This window comes from Prinia subflava, chromosome 2 (assembly GCF_021018805.1).
Source record: "Prinia subflava isolate CZ2003 ecotype Zambia chromosome 2, Cam_Psub_1.2, whole genome shotgun sequence".
NCBI classification, from domain to species: Eukaryota; Metazoa; Chordata; class Aves; order Passeriformes; family Cisticolidae; genus Prinia; species Prinia subflava.
This window is the reverse complement of record NC_086248.1, coordinates 86077572-86097154: the sequence shown is the minus strand read 5'-3', so window position 1 is coordinate 86097154 and position 19583 is coordinate 86077572. Positions and strand designations below refer to the sequence as shown.

The 19583-nt window shown below is 34.6% G+C and overlaps 1 protein-coding gene across 4 annotated transcripts in view; it reads right to left on the bottom strand.

The window, feature by feature from the left end:
• KIF6 (kinesin family member 6) overlaps positions 1 to 19583 on the bottom strand; it is a 156825-nt gene that overhangs the window by 72339 nt on the left and 64903 nt on the right. The gene's annotated exons all lie outside the window — the stretch shown is intronic.

Here is a 19583-nt window from a genome sequence, read left to right as displayed (position 1 = left end):
TGTTGCAAAAATATACGAAGAGCTGATCAAGTTTTTAGGATATCAAATTGCATCTATAGCAAGACCTTTTGAAATGCAGCTGTAACCTGTTGAAAGGAAAGTTTAATTTCCATCCTTAGTATATTCATTCTGTAAAGAAAAGTAAAGAATGAGGTATCTTCCCTTTTTTTTTAATCAGATGTGTTTTGTCTCTCAAGACTGAAACCGTTGGCTATTTCCAGTGCCACTGGAAATTCATGTTGATTTTATGTGAGCTGTACAGTAAGTATATAGAAGCACAGAATCAACCAGATCTGAAATGACTTTTGAGATCATCAAGTCCAATCTGTGACCTAACATTACCTTATCACCGTATATGTACTGATCTTATGCTGTTTAACTGTTCCATTCTTGTGCTGAGCTACACTACGTGTAACATGGAAAAAATGGTTTAAAGAGAACAAGGAGGACTTCTTTACATACATAGGTGACAAAAGGAAGGCCAGGGAAAATGTGGGTCCCCTGCTGAATGAGGTGGGGGATCTAGTTACACAGGATATGGAAAAGGCAGCACTTCTGAATGCCTTCTTCACTTTAGCCACCACTAACACCACCAGCCTTCTGTTATCCCATGTACCACAGACCAGCGGAAAACTCTGTATGAAGGCAGAGAAATAAACTCCATTTGAATGTTTCTTTTGCTATTCTTCTAATACAGCCCAGGCTTAAGAAATTCTAAGATAAAACTATGATTTTGTTTACTTAATAGCTTACAGACAACTTTGAAAAGTTGCATTTAAATAAAAACGCATTAATGCTTTACTAACATATCAACCATTGCAGGGATATATAGTTATATAAAGTAATATATCAACAATTTCTTCATGAAAAGAAATACTGCTTTTATCAAAAATATAACTGACAACAAACTCAGCTTTACAGCTAGGCCCTTGTGAGGTGAAGCTTTCTTCTGGTTATGAATTAACGAGACATTAATTATTGTTACTGAATATCTGCTTTCATGCTTTGAGCTAATGTGACAACAGAGCTCCTATCCTCTGATTGCATCCACTGGTATCCCTCTTCAGTCACTTTAGGTATGACAGTACTTCTGCTATGGCAATTTCACGACAAAGGAGGTTAAAAATTGTCATTGTAAAACCACAGAGCAACTGCAGAGGTTATGTATGCGGATGTATTTTTTCTTAGGGTGGATATATATATATACTAAAGTGAATACTCAAAGTGTGTAACTTGCTATTTCAGTGCAGTTCAAAAGAAACTCCACTTAAATGTACATTTGAGTGAAGGAGGATCGAAGTAAGTTGGGCTAAAGTGTTATCAGGGTCAGTGAAAGTTAGTATTGCACTGCCCAATCCTATATATCAGCTAAAAGCCTTTAAAATCTTGTATGTGGTAAATTTGGGACTTCTTATGTATGACAAAATGATAAAAGCAATAACCTCACTTCTTACATAAAGACTAAAAGTAGTAAGTGCTAATAAGTATCTCTAGTTAAGATGGCTTGAAGGAATAAAAAATGCATTAGAAATTTAATTAATACTACAGAAATATTTCTGGAATTCAAACAAATATCCCTGTTTATTCCTCTTGGCACAGGCACTCCTTATAGAAGACTAAGAAACATTTGAAAAAACCCAACCCATAGGATTCTAATAATTCATTTGACCTAGGAACAATGCTTTAAATCTCCGTATTTTAAACTGAAAATGTAATCAAAACCAGCAATGTCAAGTTCTCCAACTGGTACTATTGCTCTCACCTGAAATACAATCCTTAACATCCACTGTTATTGTGAAAACAGCCACTCAAATATAGAAATATCTCTAGGTTTTGAATTAGTAAGACTGAATGTGAGAGTTCCCCGCTGCCAGTTCTGCAATTTTCAAATAGTTAAAAAAGGGCTAGACATTGTATGTCTAGCCCTTTGCAGTCACATCTCAAAGCCTTTTCCTTTCAATACATGGATTCACCTGGACCTTTTTCTCTTGCCACATTCATTTTTGGAGCATGGTACATGCTGAATGGTGATGAAGTAAAACACCTTTTATGCCTAACTACAATACTGGTCCCAGAACTAAGAAGGAATACAAAGGGGAACAGAGGAGGACCATATTCATGAAAAATTAGTTCACCTGACAGTTTCAGGCTTGCTACAAACTGGAAGCAGTAACAGGGTCACACTGGTCATGAACAATATTTGTGTTATTGCTGCTGTAAGAAAATGGAGTGACATTTTTTTTGTTAAGTATCTTAATGAATTGTAATGAAGAACTACTACTTAATGAAAAGAAACTTCTGTTTTGAGCTTAGAGTCATAAACTATGAGCATTGTAAAATGAACAATTAACTCCCATTCTCCCATACTCTCAAGGTGCAATCCCACCATATTGGGTCACTGAAGTGATAAAGATACCTTCTTTGAGGGCAGGTCTGCTTCAGAGAATGAATTTCTGTCGGAACAAAGGGAGAATGAATAGCCAGAGACAGCTAAAACCTCATAATTGCTGCTAAGTTGACCAAAAGATCTGTGCTATTCACATTATTTTTTTGTCTTCAGAGAAAACATTAGAAATAACTGGGTCAGGGTTTACAAATATAGTTTTGAAACAGAAGCATACATATTAACTCCAAATTCAATCTCTGAAACCTCATCATGCTAAAATTAATTCAAATTTTGGATGAAGCTTCCATCTTAAATTGTCCATAAAGGCAGGAAGTGCCTTTTCCCCTGTAGTTGTGGGTTAGTGTGGCCTATCCCATTAAAAGTAAGTCTTGCTTCCAACAAATATCCACATTCAGCAAAATAATAATTCATTGTCTTCATGTACAGCAACTTTTCCCCATGATATAAAAGTCAGATGTGATACTGGAGTGTGGTAAAATAAACCTACAATTTGGCAACATCTACTTGCTTATAATATTTCACAAAATGTTTGTCTTTCAGAAATCTATCCATGCATCTTTAGCAATTTCTTGACCATTTATTTTTTCTCTTATTGGTGGGTGCCTATTTATAGAAATATATAAATTCCACGAGCCTTTGAAAAATTATAGTGTTTCCAAATCCCTTACTATTAGATGTGTATTTGCACTACATGATTACACATTATTTTTCATTCTCAACAGTGCAAATGGAAAGCAAAATAATTTAGAAGCTAAATTCCTGATCCTGCAAACAAACAGGCACAGCTATTTATTCCCCCAAGTACATTCATGGCAATTGAAGAGACAGCCAACATATGTACATAATAAACATATAGATAAGCAGAGAGACACAAAGCTTTCCTCACTCCTGAGAATAAACAAGTGAAACCCCCTTCCCCTCAAATATTAGGACATATTCATTATTCAAAATACAAATTATTTTTCTTTGATACAACATGCAACACATATGACATAACCTAAATAAATATGTTATCTTCAGAAAACTGCTCCCACTAATTTATTGTCAGCTTTATCTATTCTGCCTATAGCCTCTAAAGTAAATAAAAAGAGATAAGGAAAACTTTATTATTATGATGGCTAACATGTCTATTGTATTAAAATTGAGAATAATCATAATTAAAAATAAGTTAATCTGGGTCCCTCTGAATTTGAATTATTGCCTTTTATTTCCGTGATTCAAAAAACTCTCATTTTAATAAAAAGTGATGACATTCTTGTACCAGAGATATTAAAAGCAAAACTGATTGCTCACAGAGGCAAGAATACCCTGTTTTCTCTTTGGTTCACCATACCACAGAGTTTTTCTGGTGAAAATTCAATGGTCTCAGGAGCTATTTGAGGGAACTCTCTTACCAAAAAATCAAAACTAAACAAAAAACCCCAACAATGTAATATGAAGTATTTGAGTGAAATTCCATATCATATTGGCACAATTCCCACTGTGAAAAGCAACTCTTTTCAATTCTTTTTATACTAAAATTTCTAACCAGCTGAACTACATAATTAAGGTGCAATAAAGGATCAAAAGACAATTTTTGAACCAATAACCTCTGCAGCTTTAAATCTGCTTATGTCAGGACATAGAATTAAAAGCAGTTTTGCCCTTTGAAAATCTATTGAAATAAGTGACTATCACTAGAAAAATAGCATAATTCTTCCTGAAAGCCAAGTACACTCTGTTTATTTGATGGCATTAAACTGCTTGTTTTCCTGAAGATCAAAAGGGGACAATAAATTTTGAACATTCCTTGTCATTCAACCTTAGTACAATATTAAATGTGCTGTATCCATGCCACAAGCACTTTTATCAGGCTTTAGTTAATTAAATAAACCTGCTGAAAGTCAAAAGGATATCTTCCTGGAACTTTTTCTTCTAGTATTCCCTAATGCAAAGTTGTTTTAACAGTTCTTATACAAAGCGACAACATTCTTCTGTTTCCAACCACTGGCCATTATTCAAACTGATGTCACTCTCTCTCTGTACACTTGAAGATTAAAGGAAATTTCTGAAATATTTGTAATTATTTTGCCCCAGAATTATAGCTGGATGTAAATGGCATAAATAAAGAGTGCTGATCAAAGTGGGGAAGTATTGCAAAAGAAAAAATTCGTAATAAAATATTCAATAATTTTAACACAACTTTTCCAGTCCACTCTTCTCTATTTTACTGAGCAAGTAGAGACAGCTTTGCATGAAATATACTTGCATGCAGCTTACTCTCAGAATTTACAATAAATATCAAACATACCATATGTTTGCCCATGCTTGTACAGAATTTTAAGTAGCCAGCACAGTGTAGAGTTTCAGCAAAGCTTCTCAAACAAATTAGCTATCAATAAAAAGAAAGTATTTCAAGAACTGGGTTGAATAGTTATGCTGACCAAAAATGAAGATTCAAGACTTCCAAGATCTTATATTAGTTTCTGCATCTAATTCACTGTCTTACTTTGACAAATCATTTCAACTGCTCCTCAATGTTAGAAAAACAAGATTTTGCGCTTACAGATGGCCTTTGAACATGAAATTTCTAAGTGATCAAGGAAGATAAGCCACTCTTAATTTATTTCACAGTTGAAGAAAGTGATTCAGAGAAATGAGGTCACTTGTGTAAGTTCACAAACTTAGTAAATAATAAGGATTGAAATAGAAACCAGATGCCCTGCACCTCAGTCTAGGAACTTATTCACTGCAATGTATTGGCTCTATAATGCAGTGGAAAGCTGAGTTGTTTTATGTACGACAAACAGCAAGAATAAGCCAGCTTACAACCTCCTTTAGACAATGCACTTTATCACAAGCATTCAGTGAAAAATCAGAAACATACAAAGGCAAATGTTAACAGGAGCTTGTACATTATTCTTACAAAGAAGTTTCATTTCTTTTGGAATAATAAGAGTGGCACAAGTAGTCAATGTGCACAACTGCTAACAACAACTGCCTGAAGCTTCTCTGCTTAAGTAATAAAAAAGTGAACATTACAAAACCAAAAAATAGATGATTGCATGAAGAATAAAATGTAAAGAGAAGTAAAAATGAAAAGGGAATTTAAAGTTTTCACTCCCCTCAAAATTTACAGCAGCTGCTGTTTATGTTTATCACAGGCACAGCCTTGTGCCACTTGGGAAAGGTATACATGTTTGCTTATCTTTACTTATGTTTTAATTATTGTTCTGAACTGCTTCCAAAACATTTCTTCCTTTCTCTTCATCCACTAATAGAATCTTTAATGACTGGATAAAGACTCTAGATACAACAATATTTATACAAAGTTGTTCTACATATGGTCCTTCTGTTGTAAGCAACTATATCTATTACTAAAAAAATATTTTCTGATTTCTTAATTATCTGTGAAATCTCCATCTTTTTTTCTGAAATTGGGATTTTTCTAAGTATTTACTTTGCTGTCTAAAATTTAGGATTTTGTAATATTATTTATGAGAAAATGGAAATTTTTCCAAGGTTCTTATCTGATGCATCACAGTATGACTCATTGCTACTGCATTTCTCAATGTACTTTTTTCCCTCTTAGGAATTCTGAAATAGCCCCTCATTAGAAATGACCATTAAAAAGATTATTTGACACAAACCAGCTTTTGACTACTGCTTTTCAAGCATCTGAAAAATAACAATGATTTGACCCTAAGATTAAGGGTTTAGGAAGATGAAGGCTGTGCTTATATTATTGGCAGCTATCCAGCACTACACTATAGTGCAGACACTATTATTGAAATATTAAAGTTAGTAACTTTAGGAGAGTAGGCAAAAAAACCCAACAAAACCCCCCAAACATACACCCTCCCCCCCAAAAAAAAACCCCAAACCAAAACAAAAAAACCCACACATACACACAAGAAAAAACCCCCAAAAAACCCCAAAACAACCAACCAACCACCACCACCACCAACAAAACCTCCAGCAAAATCCCACAAAAACGAGTAAAAAGAAGTATGGTTCAAATCCAGCAAGTTAGACTAGAAAAAGATGAATTTCCACTAGCATGCAAAAATAGTACCTGACCAATCAGATAAAATGTTCATATTTTTAGCAGAATATGTTTAATATTCTCCTAAAACATCAATTCATGCCTCCTTTATATCTGAAAATTATACCTGCAACATCTATTCTCTTTTTTTTTTTTTCAATGACAGTAAACTGAAGTTTTACTAAACCTCAGGTTGCAAATATGTCCTTATAACATGAATATTCAAACAACACACTTTCTTATATCTCAAATACTTTGTGGCTGCCTTGCTAGTAAACACTAAACAGACATAAAATAGACCATGGTGAAATGGACCGTAATAAACATAATGGTTTCACTTATTATGTGCAGTTATGGCAAATAGATTTTAATATTATTTTTACTATCTAAATAAACTATCAATTTTTAAAAAATTACATAACACTTTTGTGACTATATCTAGAAAAAAGGGAGTTTGATAATTTGTGCCCTCTTCTCAGAGGCTTTTAAGGGTGATCTTTCCTCTACCTCTACCATCCCTCTTTACTCTTTCTCTCCTAAAGTCCACATTTTGTAAAAAAGCAGATTCCAGGAAATGAAGTTACTTGTTTGGATACAACTGCCAAAGCCACTTCCTGTATGCACTTTGGCAGAAATGTTTGGGGAAAAAAAGTCATATGACATTTTCAATCCAACCAAGCTGGGCATTCCATTCAGCCACACAAAACCTCAATTTAGGCCCAGGAATGTATGCCAATAGCATATATTTGATCACTCAAAGCATTACAGTCTAGTAACAATAAATTCATTCTTATATTTCTCAGGAAAAATAGTATCAAACAGGTTCCAAACAGAAACACACTGACTACTTCATCCATGCATGACCTGATACTATTCCATTTTTTCCATTTTGATATTTTTCCTGTCTTCTCTCTGTACAGCCTCACACGTGAATGCACTGTAAAAGCCTGCACAGAGACCATTCATTGAAACATGACATAACATAGTCATTGTTATTCTTGGCATTGAAACTATTTATGCTTCATTCACAGGCAGATAAAAAAGGAAATTTTAATGAGAAAGCCGCTATAACAAACACTTGGGCTACTGCAACAGAAAATCATGAAATACATGACGCTAATCAGATGAACTGAACAGGCTGTCAATGACTGAATCATATTTTTTCAGACTTTGTTAACAGGTGTTTTACCAGACCTTGCCCTGCACAATGTCTATTATGACAAAATTAGGTCTTTGACTGTAAGAACACGGTTTTGCCAAACCAAGTGTTTTAAAGGTATCAATAAAGAAAAAAAATCTGCTATTAATCTGGTTGCTTTGACTCCAGAGCAATCTCTTCATCTTAAAGACTAACAAATTTACCAAAGGGACCACAATTATATATGCATCAGTTTAAAACTGTACCTCTTCTTCCTACAGCACACCTAATTTAAGGAAGCTCTGTTAAATGTAAATGTGACTCCTCTGAGGTCCCTGTCTTTGAACCTTCAGGTGTTTTTGTAAAATTAAGGATGACAAGCAGCCACTTCCCAATTATTGTTTCCATTTAATTGCATGTGTAATTTCAAAACACCTATTACTGTCTTCTCTCTCTAGCTATTTTCCATTCAATACCTCTTTGGGTTCACTTTTCATTTCATAGTAATTCAACTCTTCCTTCCCTTGAATCCACAGTCTCTCTCATTTCCCATCTCATTCACAGCTTCATTAGGAACATATCCTAAGCCCCAAATATTTTTGCTCTTTTCTACCCTATTTATAAAAGTGAACTCCAGTCAATACCTGCCCTTTCCTTTTTAGCCCTTCCAAATCAATTTTCTCCTCCCAGAGTTTAGACAGTCAAGTGTGAGGTACAATAACTATTGTAGTATCAATTGCTTCCACTGTCTACTCCTACTACAGTTTCCTGGCAGCCACAGTATTTTCACAAGAAAGACAAAAGTAGTATTCAGAAACACATTTGCTATTTGAAATCAGCACATTGTCTCCTAATTTATTCCATTTAACAGATCAAAAAGATTCCTGACATTCAAATTAAAAAAGCCCAGAAACAGAGTGTAAGAGAGAATAAAAGACCAATCGTCTTTTCAATTTTTTCTTTGAGTCCTCCTCCACTGTCATAATGTTTTAGACATTATCACAGAAATTTTCAACCCAGCATTAAAGTTATTTAACTCAAAAAGTTCAAGACATGACTCAATTTAACCAAGCTTTCTTCCCCTAAATATAAATTCTATGATTTGATATTAAGAGCTATGGTTAGCAAGTTCAGTCACAGGAATATAAAAATGTACATCTCCTCTCATGGCTTCAATCTACTCCTTTTTAAAAAGGCACCCTTCAATCTACTCCTTTTTAAAAATCTGGAGAAAATCAAACTTCTAACAGTGTGGAAAACAAGAAAACTCTGAGGCACTTCATGAGGATGCCAACAGTGAAAACATTTGTGAAACAATGGCCTGACCACAGATTTTCCCTTTTGTAACAGATGAAAATTCTAGCAGGGTTTCTTAACAGGGCAGGACCCAAATGACTGACATTTCTAGGCCAAAGGCTTAATTTGAGAAATATTGTAGAACTGTGACATTACATATATGCAGAGATCATTTCTGTTTAACAGACAAGCAGAGACTTTTTATACCAAATTCCATTTCAAACCAATTTAAATTTGTAGCTCTACACTGCAGGAATCAAACCTAAGGCAACAAATGCATGGAAGGGTGTAGAAAAATAATTTATTTGGAAAAAGCTCCTTTCAGTTCTTGTCAGCCACAGATTAAAACATGCTTATTTATTGCAGTCTAAAATACCACAAAGTTGTATTACAAACTAAAGGTAAACTTTCTCTTCAAGAATGGTAATTTACATTCTGAGTAGTTCTTCCCATTGTCCCACACTGCTGCATAATAATTTTATGGATTGAAGTGGATATGTTAATTCTCATTAATATCCCAATCTCAAAGAAGCATTTGTCAGAATTTTTAATAAAAATCAAACAGGCCACGTTCCAAAATACAACTGAAATCCAGGCAACCTTAAAGTTTTGAAATCCCTGTCAGGGTGGGGTTTTTTTATGGTTGTTTATTTATTTATTTTTAACTTTGAAAAATACCGTAATTTTTGTATCCAGTTTTATTTACCATTAAATCACTCAAAGTCATGTCTAAGAGGAACACATGATAGCAACCTGCAATGATTTCCAAGGCAAGAGTTATAAACAGGAAAGAAATTCTCTGGACTGAACCTTGCCTCTTCAAACAATAAGGATAAATAGATTAAAGTTCCAATTCAGAGAGTATCAAAAAGTTATATGAGTGTTTGACATATGATTAGGTCCAACTGACATCACAGGGAATTAACAACATGCGTACATATACTTCTTCAGAGATCAAAACATCATTAGCTGTTTACAGAAGCCCTGACAATAAATCCAGATGGTCATGCAATGATACAATGAACCTCATGACTGCCTTGAACCTATTTTTCCAAGAACTTATCCTTTTTCTGATTATCTCAGCTTTACAGGCTGTGTCCCCAAACTCAGGATTCCCCACTAGAGTGGGAGATTATTTACCTTGTCATCCTCTTTCATCTTTTGATCATCAGGCCTTGATGTGGGGCAGAAGTTGTGCCCAGAAAATAAACATGTAAAAAAGACTGTGCTATAAATGTCTAAATACTTACCATCTTAAATATGCATATGACACATCAGAAACAAGAAGGGAATTGGCCACATACATATACAGTATTATGATAGCAAGTAAAACAGGAAGAAATATTAAATCTTGTGCTTTTGCACTTCTAAACACTAAGTAACAGACATCAAGAAAAAACCCAAACTAAACCACAAGTTATCAATCAGCAGTTTATGCTGGGTTTTTAGCCTTCCTGTGAATTGTCTGGCTTTGGAACAGATGCAGGTATTTCCAGCACTTTTATGCCCAGGAGGTGATGCTGCTGTCTGTTTTGGCAGTGACACGGGAACATATCCTCTTTGTATTCTCTATATTATTGAGCCATATATATGGAGAAACTGGTTTGATTTCTTAAAGCGTAAGGAAAAAAAATGCTAGTATCTTCCTAAAATAGTGTGTAAATCATACATACATAGAATTGTTAAGGTTGAGAAAGATCTCTAAGGTCATCTAAGTCCAAGATCAAGATCTCTAAGTCCAACTATCAATCCAGCACCACCACCATGCTCACCACTAAACCATATCCAACTGCTGTATCCACACATTTTTTGAACACTTCCAGGGATGGTGACTCCACCACTCCCCAGGCCAGCTTGCTCCTATGCTCTAGAACCCCTTATGAGTAAATTTTTTTCCTAATATCCAGTCTAAACCTCTGCTGGCACACCTTGAGGCCATTTCCCCTTGTCCTGTTACTTTTTACCTGGGAGAAGAGGATTACCCCCACCTCATTACAACCTCTTTTCAAATAGTTGCACAGAGCAATAAGGTCCACCCTGAATATCCTTTTCTGCAGGCTAAACAACCTCAGATCCCTCAGGCTGTCTTCATAAGGCTTGTGCTTCAAATACATAACATTGTTATTAAAGATGTTAATGTCTCCATTTAGATTTTTGGGAAATTTTATTGTGACTTCCAGCATAATAAACTGATATTCTCAAAGGCTTTTATATCTAGGTAGTAGAAAACCTAAAATGGCAGCAGAAAGCAATAGTGACATTATAATATGCATAATAAAATAAATTGCAGAAGACTTCAAACACAGCACCCAATATTAACAGCCTGAGATTTTCAGATTACATGTCTATATCAGTTTTGCCTAGAGCTGAACTTCAGAATGTTGTTTCTGAGATGATCTTTATTTTAAGAAATGACAGGGTTACAATAAACATTACAACAGCTAAGATAGTAACCGTAAGCGAGTTAAGTAACATGAACATGCAGCAGCAGTTCAAGGGCTATGAGGTGACCAAAATAAAAAGGTTTGTGATAATTACACTCAAGACATGATAAAATAAAAGACTGAGAATACTGATTATAGAAAATTCTTGGACACTAGTTTGATGACTAGGAAACAGTAGAATATGAAATATAATTTTATTTGAATGAGGGTTTAGTAAAACTATGCTGAAGGGGGGCTCACAGGATGATAGGGTTATTTGTGGGAGTATTTAGCAGAGTATCATTAACAACAGCGACAACAACATTTTTCAGCAAATGTTTTGCTCAATCATCACCAAATGACTCACCTCTAGGAACAATATTACCAGGAAAAATGGAAAACAGAGAAACTATTAAGGGAGAGAAGATTAAACATGAGTGGGCTGTATTAGAATAAAAAAGTAAGATAGAACTTTGTCATACTCAACTCCACCTTCACTGCATTCAAGTTAGATACAAGCGATTTTAGGAAGAGCTGGAATTACTGCTAAATGCTTACAAATGCTAAAAAATGTATTTAGTCATATAACTTCTGCTACAGGAAAATGGCCATAATTACCGACATGTGAAGGATCTCCAATATGTACAGATTTACAAATAATAACTTCAGCTCTTTGTATAACTCTGTGTAATTATTTCAAATGCCAACATTGCCTTAACTTAAGGAAGTCTTAGATCAGCTGCTACTTGACTCTATAAACAAAAAGATCAAAGACTGTTTTCAGTGTAGCTTGCTAGATGGTTGCAGCGCAGCATCTCATACAGAGATTTGTAAAACCAGCCCTGCAATGAAAATCAGTAAGAGCTTTTACCAGACCTAGAAGTAAAATCTACCAAACTTGCTGTATAAGTGTGGAAAACGATGTATCACTCCATTTCTAGTTGTTGGCTTGTTTCCATTTATGTGGTTACTCTTTTCTTTCACACAAATTTCAATAATGGTCTAATTTTTCTCAAATAACTTAAATACAATATAACCTGTGACCATAATGTTATTCTTTTGAAAGTATCTTTCTGAACTTATAGCAGGGCTGAAAATTAATGAATCAAAGGCACAGTTACTAAATAGATATTGCAGAGTTAAAAGTGTAAGAGACAAAATGATTATGCATCAGATGTAAGTGAACTGTGCAATGATTTTTTCAACAAAGGCATCCAAAACTTAAGAGTCAATTCTCACTGAGGCAAACAGGCATACAAATCTTCAATGGAATAATCATACAGGAACAGAAGCATGAAATTGGCCTGAAGCATTTGTATGAAACTTAACCTGCTTAAATGTACTGCAAATATCAGGAAAAAAAGGCTAGGGATTTATGGGATATTTCCAATAATTCCTTTTCTGGTTTTATATTCAAATATGCTGAGGCTAGTGTCTCAAGAAAATATCTGTTTCTTCTAGGAACAGAATGAAAAAATGCATTTTTTAGGTTAAATATACAAACAAAAGAGAGACAGAACTCTAGACAATTACATTATTTAGAATTAGTAATATCTGTACAGAAATATCTGAAGTGTAAGCTAATAGAAGAACGTTCTAGGATTCTGATTACCCATATGCATACATAATGTGCATGTAATGGCTCTGTTAAAAGGCACTGTGGTCTCTTGGGACTGGTGTTCGTAACAACAACAATATGGAAGAAGTTTTACAGAGGTATTTGCCAAACATGACAGTCAATATATAAAGGAATTTGATCACCCTTCAAGCATGCAGAAACTTTCGGAAGCATATTTTACCTCTAAAATATCAATAGCGGAAGAGCTTCAGCCACCAAAAAAAAAAAACAACAAAAAAAACCAAACAAAACCCACCAAAACAACTTTAAGGCATTAGTTTGAACATCCAATAGTATTTTTAGACAGCCAAATTATGGCTAATGAAACAGGAAGCCAAAAAGATTTGAAATAGCAAAGAACTTCCAAGGAACACTAGGTTACATTTAGCAGACTAATCTGGATAAGAGAACAGTAAACTGGCATAAAATACTGGAAAGTTTCCTCATCTAAACAGACTCAAGAGGAAGGCAGTAAAAACTGCCAAAAGCATCTTTAACAAGCTTCCAAACATACGTTCTACATCAGAAGAGATTCCCACTTGAGAAGTGGAAAGAACAACATGATGAGAATCTTAGAAGAAACAGAAATGTTTTGTAAAACCAAATCAATGTGGAGAAAGAAAAAGCTGTTAATGGAAGCAGTAAGTTGTTTTACATAACAACATTTTCAATATGTAAGTAAGTTCCAATGTCTCTGAAGAATTAGTCAACATACTGTAATGATCTGCTCCTCACTGTCATTAAATCCTTACAAGTTACAAAATTTTCCTTTGAAGTTGCAAATGGGGACCAAGCTCCAAAAAGGAAAATCTGGGCTTTATCTCCTAAAAATAACCCTATGTTCATGTTTATAAACACTTAGTTAAGATGACAAAAATTATAACATGCAGGGTTTTATCACTGAATATCAATTGTAGGAGCTCACTTTAAATCCTATAACATGTAATTATATTTCTTTGTCGCAAAAAATAGTCACCTGTTGTTCCTTACAGAGATGTTTCTGGAGCCTCAAAATTGTTACACAGTTCTTTTTTTGCTGTTCACTCACCTCAGTGAGTTCAGTTCAAAGTCCTCACTCAAGCAAAAGTCACGGTGGACTCACTGTGAATTCCAACAAAATAAAGCTCTTGGAAGCAGTACAGATAGAGGAATAGATTTTGAAAAGAAACCCCAAACAAACAAAAGAGCAAGCCCCAGAAGCTAGTTGAGTCTGCTGTAAATTCACAGAGTTAGTCTGTTTGGTATTTATCGCAGTCACTGTACATTTAAAGAGGATAATTCTGTTTAAGAAACTACTTTGTTTTAATTTTTTACTTTTCGTTCATGTTGCAAGATTAAAAAAGGGAAAAAACCTGTGATGTTTAAGACAGAGATACCAAAATGTATAACGGCATATGACAAAATAAAAATTTTCCACAACTACATGTTACAAACGTGTCTCACTGATGATAGACAGCCATTCACACTGATGACATAAATTTGAGCCCTACCAATACATGCTTTATCTGGTAACTTGAAATACAAGAAAATAACTTTGTTAAGTTTATCAGAAGTTCAAAAAAATTGACAAATGCTTATGCTGTTAACATTTGCTGAATTTATTTTGAAGGCTTTTAAAAACAACTAAAGCAGTGAAGTCTGGTACTTCCTACTTGGTCCTTAAACTTGGCAATAATGAAAAATACATTGCAGCAAATAATCACTCTACATTATAGAAAATATTTAATGCTTAAGAAATTAGCAAAACAACACATCTTGTTTTAAATACTTGTTACAAAGATTTAACAGTAGCAATGAAATATGCACTACATCTTACTAGGAGCTGGTAGAAGCTCAGCTGGAGAGCAAATGGAATATATTCTTTTTCCTGGACCTTTAACAGAAAATGTAGAACATACTTTCTCTTCTGAGTAATGAGAAAGATCAACAGTAATTCTGAACAGTGCCCTAAATGAACCAGTGAGCTCTTTTATTGGCCAAATAGCAATAAAATGACTACATGTGTTTGTTAACAAAAGATCTGTCATGAGCACAGTGCCAAGACTCTACCCCCAGATATCCCAAAGCACTATTGGACACAGAAAATACTCCAAGAAACATATGAGTTTGCTAAGCATTTAATTTTTCTGAAGGTTTGAGACTGGCCTTTTTTCTGAACTGAAAGACATCGAAGAGATTCTGATGGAAAACTTCAGTCAGTCCTTTCCATTAGAGAACCTTCTGTGGGTTTTTAACAATAGAAGGAAGCATTTTCCCCAAATTATTATATAAATATATAAAATAGACAAGATAAATATTTATCTTTCAGATATGTAGCAGTATGTGTGTTATCATCACTACTTTCATGCTATTCATAAACATCATTTGTTTATAGAAACCATCTCTCACCTTACATTTCAAAGTCAACTTGTTAGCCCTTCAGCAGGAAAATTTTTCTATATAGGTGTTTGCATAGTGTCGAGCAAAAAGTAATCTTAAATCATGAGTGGGATACATAGGAGGTACATTCTTCACAAAACTCTCAAGAAACTTCACGACTTATCAATGAAAGAAAAAGGAAATAGCCCAAACTGGTCAAAACACCATCCTAACAAAATAATTTGTGAGAGCAAAATAATCCCTCTCAAATCCATCAGCATATACAAATGTTTGAACCTCTTACTAAGATTTACTGTATTCTTTAAATGTCACAATAGTCCTACTGTTTTCTGGTAACCAAACTGTTTATATTTTAGGAGAAAAACAAATCTAGCAGGAAGAAAAACTGTATCATAAGTCTTTTATGCTGATAGAACTATCCTAAGAAGCAAGCAGCAGCCTTTGAAATCAGAGACTGATTTCAAAATAAGACTTCTCTGAATAGAAGGAGAGATATAATGCAATAAAAGTAAAATACAATATAATATTTATCACTCTACTGTCTGATGAGGTCTGATTTTTTTTTTTTTTTGCTAGATTCATTCATTCTCTGATTTATCCTGAAACTACTAATTTATTATTGACTCAATGCCTAAGAAAGATTATATGTTGTTCTACAATTATATCTCTAGAAGGTATAAATTATTAACACAATTAAAGCTGCACTAGATACTTTATGATGAACTAAATTATTATATTAAAAGCAAAATTGTTGAAGCATTTGTAAAGCTCAGGTTATTATTCCAAAAACTTATCTTTGCATTTTCTGGAATGTTCATCTGAAACATAATTTAAATTCATAGCCAGTTATGTCTGTTTCAGATTCATGAAAGATATTATTATGCAATAATAACAGCAGTCACTATGTTAGACTATTCTGCTCACTCTCCCTCACGTAGTTATGGATTTATAATTTAGAGCCCTCTGTGATGGAGGGTGCATATTAAAAGGTAAGTTATCCCCTTTCACGGTGTAACACTTGGACTCAGATAACAAGTTCTGGTCTGTTCACTGTGCATTCACTGTCTTGTGCCATCTGACTTGACAAAATGACAGCAGCAGGCAGCCTTCCATCGCTTCCAGGCTGCCTGCCTACCTACTCCTTCCTAAAAGAAGTCTTCTGGGATCCAAGAAAAAGAAATCTGATTGCATGTAAACTGGTATAATTTTTAACTAATGTAGAGTTCAATGCTATGTAACCCAGCAGCAGCAGAGAAAGCTAGGGCATTACTAAGCCACAGCATTTGCATATTTCTCTGCTGTGGCTATTAAGAACAGCCCAATCCAGACTCTGACACAAAATGAGAAAAATAAAATGATCCACTGGTCCAGTTTCAGCTGTTCTTAGTTAGGTCTCCAGTGGTATCAAACCTCTTGTTCAACAATATATTACTAGTGACGTTATTTAGATATGATATTCAAACAAGCAGCTAAAGACATACCTCTCAGAAAAAGTACCTTTCAACATTAAATCAGACACAGGTAAAGAGAGCTGTGGTTGCTCAGCATGGAGAAGGATCCAGGGAGATCTCATTGTGTCCCTCCATTAACTAAAGTGGCTTAACAAAGGAGGGAGAGCAACTTTTTATATGGACAGATAGTGACAGGATAAAGGGCAATGGTTTTACATTGAAAGACTGTGTGTTTAGAATAGATGTTAGGAAGAAACTCTTTACTCAGAGGGTGGTGAGACACTGGAACAGGTTGCCCAGAGAGTTTGTGGATGCCCATCTCTGGAAGTGTTCAAGGCCAGCTTGGATGGGGCCCTGAGCAAGCTGGTCTAGCCAGTGGCATTCCTGTCCATGGCAGGCAGTTTGAAACTAGGTGATTCTTAAGGACCCAAAACATTCTAAGATTCTATGGAATAAACTCTTTACAACTTAGTATTGTCAGCCGATAATGTTATACAATGTTGCACAAAAACCTACATGGAAATCAAATCTGGGTGTTAGGCCTTGTTAATCCTTAAGTCTGTACAGCCATTAAAGGCTTCTGTTTAGAGTATCAGGCATGTACCTGGTGGGGAAAAGGCAGACTGGGCAGGAAGGTAAATACTACCATATGTCAAACCTTTGAAGATATATTATGTCCACGCAGTTTCTTCTGAAAAGATCATGCACATTCATTGCAGGATGGACTTAGAGATAACTTACAGCTGTACCTGTCAAACATTTACCATTGTAGAAGTTACTACTCATTTACCTTCAAAGTCAGCCTGCTGTGGGACAAATTTGGACCAGGAATTGTTTTACTGCTGTAATGAGATCAAGGTAAATTTCCTGTTATTACAGATTATTACATCAAGCTCAGCAGTGAAATAGTATGACTGCCTTTCTCCTATTTAAAGCAGTGTCTGGATAGGATAGACAAGAAACATGGTTACACGTATCTTTCAATGTAGATATGGCCCTAGATCCTATGGGAAAAAATGGTAAGAATATTATTCTTGAAATAAAATCAACAAATGGTAAAGATCTGCTTCTGGGCAAGTAAATGTTACAGCTACACAATAAATCAACTGCAAAAAAAATTAACAGCTCCAAATATATTAATTATTAGATGAGGTTCCAACAACTATTTTTTTAAAACAAGTATTTTTTTTAGCTATACTTTCTTTTGATTTCCTAAGTTAATTTTCAGGATAAGGAAATGAGATAGGAAAATAGAAAACACACTAGAGACACTGGAAATATCATGCTATATTGCATTAAATCAGGCTGATGGCAGGTTTGAAAGTACAGAATTAAAGAAAGCTAGATTGTGTTTATTATTAATAATAATTAATTAATAATTAACATACCATATAGTCTTCATGCTGTAAAATGAAATCTTCATAAATTATGTCAAGTATGCAAAATGTTTAAATGATGACAGGTTTAATACTACACTAAGGCTTCTCACCTGGGGGTTTGACCCTGGCTCAGGCCTAAGCCCTTTCACAATCTGTAGTGAATTCTTAAAGCATATAGACCAAATGGCATATATATATATACACAGTTCAGATGGATTTTGAAATGGATGGATAATTTTGTAATGATGAACATAATTTTCAGGCTTTCAATGGATGAAAAATGAGGCTCTGTGCTCGAGTGAGAACGATGCCTCATCCAAACTTAGCAAAGGACCACAAACTAGTTTGGGTTGGAGGGGACCTTGAAGACGATTGAGTTCCAACCCCCTGGCCAAGAGCAAGGACATCTTCCACTAGACCAGGCTGCTCAGGGCCCCATCCAACCTGGCCTTGCCAGCACAGAGTGCAGGCGGTAAGGTTCTACAGTCCAGTCAATTTGAGCTGACATGCTGGTTCCTACTTTAGAGTCAAAGAAAATTCCTGTGAACATATCCGCACAAATGTTTGCAAAAAGGGAATATACTGATCAATACTAAGAATTTGCTACTGCATACGAGGACTTTTTTAAATGCTGAAGAATAAGTGGCACTGTATAAAAGATGTAATTATTCTAGCTATTTGTTGATAAAATATTGCTATTATTTGCTAGTATATTTCTGAGGTAATGAAAAGATTTGTGTTATAAGGACATGATTATATTTAGTTTTTACTGTTGTGACACCAAATCAAATAAATTCTTCCTATAAAATGAGAAGAAGCATGGTAAATAGGAAAAGTAGAAGGCAAAGGGAATTCCTCAGGAGCTGAGCAACTGAAACAAAATAACAAGTGTGACAGCTGACTAGTTCAATTACAATGCAATTTTAGAGGATAACTGGCAAACTTACATAGTTTAAGAACTCCATTCCCACTAGTACTCTAGCAAAATCAAAGTTTCTACTTGCCAGCTGCCATGCCTGAATTTCACCCTGAAAACTCTTCTTTCAGCTAGCTGTGCCCCAAAAGGCATAAAAAATATACAGAAATATCAATCATGAATATGTAATAGTCATAGATGATAATTTAGGATGAGGCATGTTCTTTACTAACAAAAATATAAACACTTCTAGAACCTGCTGACACCAAAAAATCTTTTTATTTGAACAATTCAACTAGAAAATGAAGAAAACATGAAACCAGGCAAGAAACATCTATCTACAGTTATTGGAAGTTTTTTAAATGTGGATTTTGAAATGAACATCTTGCAAGAATATTGTTACCTATTTTCATAAATAAATAGCTCAAATGATATAAAGAAAGAAAACTGCAATGCTCAACACTTAACCCTTTCCAAATAACCACTATAAAAATTACCCTGCTTATGTGATCCAGGCTAACTGGTCAATATTATTTCAATTGTTTTAGTTGC